Raw genomic sequence first — 9,820 nt, forward strand, 5'->3', positions numbered from 1 at the left:
TATTGTCACTTGTGCGTCTTGTGGTGTTATAGATAGACACATACAGCTACAACACAAAGCACATACACCATGAATCAATAAATAGATATTTTATGCAAATGTTTGACACATTCATGGGTTATTGGTCACGTACATGTTTTTACTTTTTCTTTACAAATCACAAAGTAGACAAAAAGCAGATAGACCAAACTACAAATAGGACATCAGAGTTTAACAGACTGTAAAACATCACATACAAATTGTCTATTAGCACTGGACCTGTGCCACATACTGCATATCACTGCTTCAATATTAGCTTCACACTGCAGCACTAAACACATTCAATATCATACTAGTGCAGACAAAAGTAAACAACAAGAAATAGATCTATAAGGAACTGTGCTAGGTGTGAGTTTTACAAACCTTCTGGTGTAACCCCAGTAAATCTCCTCTGGGGAAAGGTGAGCATTCTACAACACTGCCCAACATTCATTGCCTATTAAGAATACAATTCACATCACTGTATGTTGGATATTTTTTTCTGTTTAAAGAAGTACTTTGTTGTTTATGTGTAAGCAAGACTGTGTATTGTAACTGAAGCAATTGCATAGCAAGGCAACATGTGTACGGTAGTTTTTTTATCCACATTATTTAAGGCCTGCAGGCCATAATGCATGTAATGTTTGAACAATCCAACTGGATCCCCATAGAAATACACCTGCTGAAAGTACAAAAGACTTGACTAAAGCAAAGTATATACTTTCAATAATTGTTGCCCAGAAAGATCTCTCTCTGGAACACTCTGGGAAAATGTTGGGAATAACATGGCTCCATAGTTGTTCTACTGCATGAATTGGGGAGGGTGGATGACTAGTGAGAGGTGCTCTGATGTGGAGCCAACAGGAGAAAAACAAAAAATGTTAGAGTATAGAATGGCATTAGCCAGGGGTAGCTGGTTTACCAATGCCAAAAAGCATTATCAGCATCACAAACGCGCTGCAGTGCTATAGTCACGATTTTGACTATTTACACCAAGTGCGTTTGCTACGGCGATTCAGGACAAATGCAACAGCACCATAATTAACATGGTAACTGTGATGCTATTTTTTCCTCTGGTGGACTTTGAATTTTGGCCAATTGCAAAGGCAACGCATACCAATTCATACCAACACATACTAATGCATTAGAGCCTCGAAAAACGTAGCACGCGGGTTAGCGCGCGTACAGGTTTACGCACGTAATAGTAAAGATTTGCGCGCATTAACTTTCCCTGTTCACGGGCTAACCCATATGTTAGCACGTGACCGAGAAAGTTAAAGCGCGCAAACCTTTACTAGTACACGCGCTAACCCACGTGCTAAGTTTATCACGGCCGTAATAGCATTTATCACAGCTTTGTGAATCGAGGCCTAAGTGTTAAAGGGCCCTAAGATTGGAAAATCAGAAATGAATCATAAATGTTATGGTGATCGGTGCGTTTGGAGCTGATTTAGGTAGATTACAAAGACACCAACCCTCTAGAAACATACCTGTTTATAACCACTAGGCAACAGGTGACAGCAGGCAATGTATTCTTTCACTGACTTCCTCTGACAAAGACTCAAAGCAGTTCAGGCAACAAGATTATTTGTCACTGCTTTGTAAATAGCTGTACCTGCTGTTAAACAGAACAATGAAATCTCATTTGGAGAGCAGCAATACTGTGTGCCTTCCTCTATTACTGCTTTATACAGTGACTAGAAAAGGCAGTAGAAAATGATAACAGCAGATTGCTATAGCCGGTGTAGTACAGCTTTATATGTGGGTCCCTCAGATGTGTTCATGTTGTCAAAACGGATTTAATTGCACCCTGTTAGGGCTGGTGCACACCAGAGCGGTTCATGAGCGTTTTTAAAAACTTGGGGATAGAAAACCGCTTGGCTAATGTATTTCAATGGGCTGGCGCAGACCAGGGCAGATCGTTTTTTCCACAAATGCAAACTCGGGAGCTGCAGCATTTTTTAGATTTCTTAGGCGTTTCTGCCTCAATGTTGAAATATAGGAAAGTGGAAAACAGCTCTGAAAAACGCAAGATTAGAGCAGTTTTCCAGGCATTTTTGTTACAGAAGCTGTTCAGTGACAGCTTTACTGTAACAATATTTGTAATCTGCTACACAAAAACGCTCCAAAAAATGCTAGGCATGTTAAGAAAATCTCTCTAAACATGCCTAGGAATCGCTCTGAAAATCTGCTTCAGAAACCTCTAGCGTTAGCAGATCTGCTAGAGGTTTTTGGTGTGCACTGGCCCTTAGAATATAAGTTTGTAGAATGTATTCATGCATTTAGTTTATATTGGAAGATATTTAGATGAACAACTTCTGACATAAAATACATTCCGCCTTATATTCTTGCTTGAGAAATGACTGTTTTCAGTAATATGAATGTATTTGCTAGTAACACAAATTGGAGCACCTGTTATCAGCTGAGAGCGTTATGACACTTTGGGCCATATGCAATTCACTTTTTCTCCTGAGTTTTCTCCTAGGTAATATTTTTACCCTTTTAAATAATATGCATTTTAAGCCCCCAGAAAGCAAGAAAATACTGAAAATAATTTTGATAGTTCTTTTTCACCCACTTTTTGGTACTTTTTTTAGTTGAAAAGTAATGAAAAGTTATTTTAAATCGAAGATGAAAAATTATCTCCCAGGAAAAAAATCAGGTGATAAAGTGAATTGCATATGGCCCATTGTTCTCTTTTCACATGTTAATGTCTCTAAATGTCTTCCATTCTATATGGATGATGAGGGTCATTTTTTCCTGCTAGAAGTAACAAGGTCAAGGCTGGCTTTATAGTTTTTTCGCCTCAAGTACTGTATATGTTAATGTTCCATATGTTGTTCCCGATTTGCAGTCTCCCTTTCCCATGTTCTGCTGCCCCCTTAATCTATTTTTTTCGACACAGACTCTCATTATATATTCCGATTTTTTTATTACAATTTTGATTACCTGCTACTGGACATTAAACATTGCATTTTGACTTTGTAGTGTAGATGCAATTTAGCATGGAAGGTCATACGCTTTAGTCCTGATTCAGTAAATGTTTTTCCTGAGTTATCTCTCAGGAGATATTTTCTCATCTCACCTATAAGACTCATTTTCAGCACCCTGTAGCAACTGCAACGCGTGAAAAAGTACTAAGAAGAAGGTAAGAGAAGTAAAATGAAACTCACTGCTCATGTTTAGCCTCCCATGGCAAACTTTGCATGAATCAGGAATGCATAAAAGTACTTTTACAATTGAAAGTACCTGAGAAGGTCCATCCAGCAGCTCAGCAGTTCTTCCCTGCTCACTGTATAATAAAGCATTTAACCTTTCTCACATCCTCCCCAATGTCTTTATAAAAGCCATGTGTACCTCTCTTCACCCTGCTCTCCTTGCAATAAGAAACCATACCTAATGGTGGTGGTGGTGGTGGGATGGGGAAATGGTTTGCATGGCTCCCAGACTGCTCTTCTAAGCAACATCTGACATTTGTATGGGAAGGCAGTTTTGCATACCCAGCAAGCCAGATAATAAAAGAAATAGTAATGCAAAGATGGCTTATATACAAAGCAAAAAAATGTGCATTGAAAATGATGATGTATTCCTTACAATATGCTAACAATACCACAAGCCTTAAAAAAGCTTTAAGTACATTTGAATCTATTTATTTTAACTACTTCTTAGCCTGAGTGGGGACAGGCCTAATATCCCCATATGCGATTGGAGTGGTTGCCTGAGGTCGGCAACCCAGACTTGTGAGTATATCCATATCTGCTGTACAAATTGAAGATTACCTTATATCAACAATAATACACTATTGGGGGTTCTCGGTTGTTCTTTCTTTTTGTCTTTCTACATATTTTAACTAATTGTTTACTTGTTGTTTGTTGAATACGTATTTTATTGATAAGGTGCAAAAACATCCCCTGTGTGAAAACTCTATTGAATTAGGTCCTTGAGGTAGGTTGCAATCTTCTGCAATCTACCCAACAACTGTGTAGTACAAAGGTGAATAGAATAAAAATAATAAGAATAGATTGTTTAGGTAGGATGCACATTGATGTGTTGAAAAATAATTCCACAATTTTTATGATCTTCACCTGAAAGATCAGATACTGTCAATGCTAGTGCCCTAGAATAACAAATCTTATTTTGAAAGATAGCAGTTAAGCATTTGCCTCTTCTATTTCCTCCCTTCCGCCTTAAAACTCAGTGCAATCTTTCTAAAAATCCAGATTCTACCTCCCTGTTGACTTCAGTACATTCTTTCTGTCTGATTTCTACCACTCATCTCTGCTTCCTATAGTTTACTGTTTTTGTAAATCTTTGTTAACACTGTAACAAAGATGTTTTTGCCATACCAGCTCAAGTATTTCAAATACACAGTTTTACTATTAAACCTTATTTACATCCAAAATGTTCATTGCAGTTTTGGATAATATAGAAATTAAGCCTCTTTAGGGTTTTGACTGCTGGCTGCGCTCTCATCTGGGAATTTTCACCACTTCTTGTCCTAACAGGAAGTGAGCTAAATCTCTCCATCAAGGACAGGAACAACAATAAAGAGAACTCTTCTTTTCTCATTAAAAATGATGAAAATCCCAGGAAAAAGAAGGGAAGGAGGATATCACTGCTGAAGGGACACAAACACAGCAAGAACTATCCAACAGCAATGACAATCCTTCTACACTCTACCAAACACAAACACCCCCTTGAGGAAGCCGGTCAAACTGTCTGGGAGCCGGGAGCTGCCTGCATGGGATGCCACTCCGTCTCAATCGTCACCCCAATTATACCAACAACTTAGCAGGTCTGTAAAAGGGCTTCACCACCTGTGCCATGCAAGCTGCCCATTCCAGCTGACCGTGGCCACCACTGCTTGGACCTGCTACACCGCACTCAGACTGTGATGTGACTCTGATGCCGTACTATGACTAGCCATTTAAACAATAGAACCATCTCACTTCGAACGGATTCCAGCTTATCCTCTACGAGTCTGCAATCCATTACCAGCTTCATTGGACTGGGTGAGATCGATCTGAGGTCACATGTAACCCTTGCCTTGCTTCAGACATTGTTACTAATTATGCATCGGGGGCAGGTGGAACCCTCAAGACAATGATCAGCAGGAACAGGGTCAGCAGCAGGAAATCTAGCTCACCATGGTCCTATTTAACCGTGTATTTTTTCTCATCAGAGGTATTTTGTTTTTACAGTTCACAGTGCTCAGTTGCATTGCAGAATAATTCTATGGGCCTGTTCACAGTACTGTTCTGTAACGGATTATGTTATTCTAACTCACTGCATGCAGACTTTGTATTAACGTTTATGTCCAGTCTCCATTGCAGTTCACACTCATTATAATGCATGTGTTATGCAACTGACCACTGTGAACCTAGCCTAAAAGTGACCGCTCATTTCCACTAATTGACAGCAGACTTTTAGGAGCCATGGGAACCTCCTACACAGCATCAGGAACCTCCACTCTACATTGTCTTGTTACTTGCGTATGGCCAGGGGCAGGTCTTGTGAGGTTTCCCATAATTCTTTATGCCCATCCATAGACAGTGAAGAATGGAGGACTCCTCCTGCTCTATAAAAGATGTACCAGGCTCCCAGGAGAGGCCCCAATTGGGTGAGAAGCTTGCAAGACCCATGGTTAGCTCCTCTGTAAGGATCACCATTTCCACATTTCAGCCCAACCAGAATGAAGGATAACTAAACTTTATCTTTTAGCCTTGGATAACCTTTGACATTATTTCACATTTACATTTTATTGAAATCCATGGATCCATGGATGTAAAGGTAAAGCCGCCAATTTACTAAAGCTGAAGAACAATGAAGAGCAGCATAGATGTGGATCCAGCAAACTTGGTATTATTTTTAACAGTTATCTAGGCAGCATAGTTTTATAGCCCTTGCATGGGTCACATCAGAACATAGTGGGACCCTGGAAGGCTAGATAATTAGAAGTTATGGGGCTGCAGTCACGTGCAAAATATAGAATTTCCCTGGTTTATGAACCCATTAGCAGCTTCTACAGAGTTATCTCATTTGAGAGAAGTGCACTGCTTTTGATTTTAGTCGGCAGAACTTGTTGTGCTGTAAATTCTTGGAATGCTTTAATCACTCTCTACTATTAGAAAGTATAGAAACTTGAAAGCAGAAGTCCTCTGTTATTGTCTCACACTGCCCCCTAGTGACAAGTAAATACAAATTACAGCAGTAGTAATTAGAAGCAAAGAAATGTAACAAAGAATAAATAAAAAATGCTAAAATAAGTTGGCCTGGAGCATTTGCAAGACTCTAAATAAATTGGTTGCTAAAGGGTTAAAATTAAAATTCCTACTATAAGTGCATCATGCACATAACTATAGTAGCACCAAACCCATCATTCATCTTCAGAGTGGTTTACTATAACCCAGGAGACGGCTGGAAATATTTGCCATCAAACAATATAAAAATAAACTCCCATCGCAGGAATGCTTGATTGCTTTGGTTCTCCAATCCTCCCCAGCTTTAGTTAATTAGCTCCAGTATTTCAGAGGATTCCCTAACCTGTGCCTTTCAGTTGCATTGTAAATATACAATATAGACATGAAATGACTTTGTCTCCCCTGTGTTGCTACTTGAGTATAATGAAAAGGAAACGTATTATGTACAACGGTTTAACCATATGGTCCTAATCATTGCTACAGACTGTTTGGACTCTTCAATATAATGCTAAAGACATAGAAGCAAGTGCTAGGATTGTCATGAAGATACCACAAGCTTCACTGCCCTTCGTCAAAGTCAGTGCAACTTAGCATTCATAAAGAAATTGTGTCATTTATGTTCAAAACTAAAGCAAAGAGCCAAGATGTGAATGTTTAGCCTTAGCATAATATAAAATGGTACCAGTGAAATAAAAAACATGTTAAAAGCACTGATATGGCCGTAGAAGAAAATTATACAAACTTATCTATAAGGAACAATTGGCTTGATTCATTAATCTGCACTGCTAAAGCAGTGCACCTTAATGTGAAGGAGTGGCTAATGCAAGCCGTACATAGCATGCACCCGCTGCTATGTAAGGAGTGTGCCTTCCTTAGATAGGAGTGTGCCTTCCTATACATAGTAACAATGTAAAGGAAGGCACACTCCTGTCTAAGGAAGGCACACTCCTTACATAGCAGGGATCGCTGCTTTGTAAGGCATGCATTAGCGGCCACTCCTTCACATTAAGGTGCGCTGCTTAACAGTGCAGCTTAATGAATCAGGCTCAATGGGTTTGATTTACTTAAGTTCGGTAAAGTTGCTATGCGCAGGTAGCGCACTGTAATTTTACTGATACTGACGCCACATGCGCAATGCACAAATAGCATGACTCACTTTACCTAGGTAAGCCACCGGTTGCTAGCATACCTAGGTATATCGAGGTAATGCAAGTTGCCTTATTTGCACATCACAGGTTACATAACGGATGTAAGTAGCAGTAAAATCACAGTGCACTGCCTGCACACTGGAGCTGTACTGAACTTTAGGGAATCAACCCCATCCTGCAATGTTCCATAAGCTATACCAACCAACCACTTTATTTCCATGTAAAATAAATATAATTGGTTGGTATTGGTTACTCTTCTGTGAACAATACCATTTGTACTTTGTGCTGTGTAACCACATTAGTATACAAGGGTCCTCATATTGGAAATAACCATTTAAAGTAACAAACGTATGATATAATGAATTGTATGTGTAGTACGGATAAGGAATAGAATATTAGTAGCAAAGAAAAGAGCCTCATATTTTTCTTTTCAGGTATATAGTTTTTTTTTTTTTATAACATTGCAACATTCTGCGATATTTGCAGTTTGCAGAACACACTCTGTATATTAAACTATTAAACAGAGCAGAGCTAATGACTCTTTGTAAAACCTCAAGCTGTTTCTCTGATGTATAAGTGCTTCAGAAAACTGGACTGTATTTGACCCAAGTTGGGTCGAATAGCTCAGAGAAGCTCTTTTGCATAGAAAACAACTGAAGTTTCTTAACTCTTCCTGTACTTGAAAACAATATGAGACTCTTTTTCTTTGCTACTTATGCTCTATTTCTTAGCTTCTTAGTAATTGTACTACACATACAATTCATTATCTCATACGTTTCTTTTTCCTTCAGGTTTGCTGTAACTTATTCAGCTGTAAGCCTTATGAAAACTAGCTTTGCTAAGATGTCAGGGCCCACATGCAATTCATTTTTTTCACCTGAGTTTTCTCCTAGGTGATATTTTTAAATTTGTCAATAAAATGCATTTTAAGTCACCAGAAAGCAAGAAAATGCTCAAAATAAATTTGATAGTACTTTTTCATTTACTTTTTGGTACTTTTGTAGTTGAAAAGTGCTGGAAAGTTATTTTAATTTGAAGATGAAAAATGATCTCCAAGGAGAAAAGTCAGGTGAAGAAGTGAATTGCATATGGCCCCAGGTGTGAGTGGGCGCGGTTGGGGTGTATTGCATGCTGGCTCCTCATATCGCTCATAGACTTCAGTCCTGAAACCTCCCTGAAGAAACTAAGCATCCTTTATCTCACATAGTCATAGTGAGCATGTCACTTTCTTGCAGCCTGTTTGTTATAGATGTTACGGCCAGAACCCGAAGTTTGGCCACTTCGGGTTCTGGCCGGCCAATGTGTGAAGTGGCCGCTACGCTGCGGCCAGTGTTAGAAATAAAATGATTCCAGTTAAGATATATGTATTTTCCGGCCGTCTCGCTGCGGCCAAATGTATGAAAAGTTAATTAATCTAATGAAATGAAGCCGGCGGCAATGTAGCAGATGAAGCCGCTGGCTTCAGCTCTCTCTCCTCCCCCTGCCTCTCTCTCTCTCCTTCTGGCAGCCGGCAGGGACACTCGTGTCCCCGAGAGTCGTTCGTCACGCCAGGGAAGCAGAGCGGGGAGGCTGCAGACATTGCTTTTGCCAGCACCCGCTCTGCAGGAACGGCAGGATTCCCTGCCGCGACGAACGACTCTCGGGGACACGTGTGTCCCCGCCGGCTGCCAGTAGGAGAGAGAGGCAGGGGAGGGAGAGAGAGTTATCTTTTATATTGCCGCCGGCTTCATTTCATTAAATTAAACTAACTTTTCATACATTTGGCCGCAGCGAGACGGCCAGAAAATACATTAATCTTAACAGGAATCATTTCATTTCTAACATTGGCCGCAGCGCAGCGGGCACTTCGCACATTGGCCGGCCAGAACCCGAAGTGGCCAGCCAGAGCACGAAGTGGCCAAACTTCGGGTTCTGGCCGTAACATAGATAATAAACCAGGAAAGTGTGACATCAACATCTGGCCTAGGAATGGCCATAGCATGTGGATGGAATTCTGATGATTGTGTATTTCCTATCTTTCCACCATGTGGTCTGTGAGACAAAATATACTGAAATGTGGTTTGATTTGCAAAAGCAAGGTTCAAATATTTGTTTTGGATGTTGTTGACTTTGAAGATTGTTCTCATTCTGTAAATGGGTGTACAATCATTGCTGTGTTTGTAGGATGAACTTATAATGATGTCTAAGGCCAAGTATCACTCAGCTCTATTCAATTAGAGCAAATAATATCACACTTCCTATATCAGGAATAGACATTATTTTCCCTGAGTTATCTTACCAATATTTTCATCACACATTTTGAGAGTAGTGTGACACAATAAGCACAAACGCTGCCACTGCAATCTCACTTGCTTTTTCTTAACAATGTTAACTTATAAAAAAATCTTATAAAAAAAAACGGAACTAGATTGAAGCAATTCACTTAGCATCACCCACCCCCTATATGTTATCTGA

At 39.7% G+C, this 9,820-nt stretch overlaps 1 protein-coding gene across 4 annotated transcripts in view; it reads right to left on the minus strand.

Moving 5' to 3' along the window:
- Positions 1 to 9,820, minus strand: part of RNF182 (ring finger protein 182) — a 100,801-nt gene that overhangs the window by 4,304 nt on the left and 86,677 nt on the right. For 2 of the 4 annotated variants that reach the window (XM_068236928.1, XM_068236927.1), the window contains exon 2: positions 1,509 to 6,199. The gene's annotated coding sequence lies outside the window, so the exon portion shown is untranslated. Of the gene's footprint in view, positions 1 to 72; positions 6,200 to 9,820 lie in introns of those variants that run through there. The other 2 variants (XM_068236926.1, XM_068236924.1) reach the window with 1 other exon arrangement.

Source organism: Hyperolius riggenbachi, chromosome 5, assembly GCF_040937935.1.
Source record: "Hyperolius riggenbachi isolate aHypRig1 chromosome 5, aHypRig1.pri, whole genome shotgun sequence".
Taxonomy (NCBI): domain Eukaryota; kingdom Metazoa; phylum Chordata; class Amphibia; order Anura; family Hyperoliidae; genus Hyperolius; species Hyperolius riggenbachi.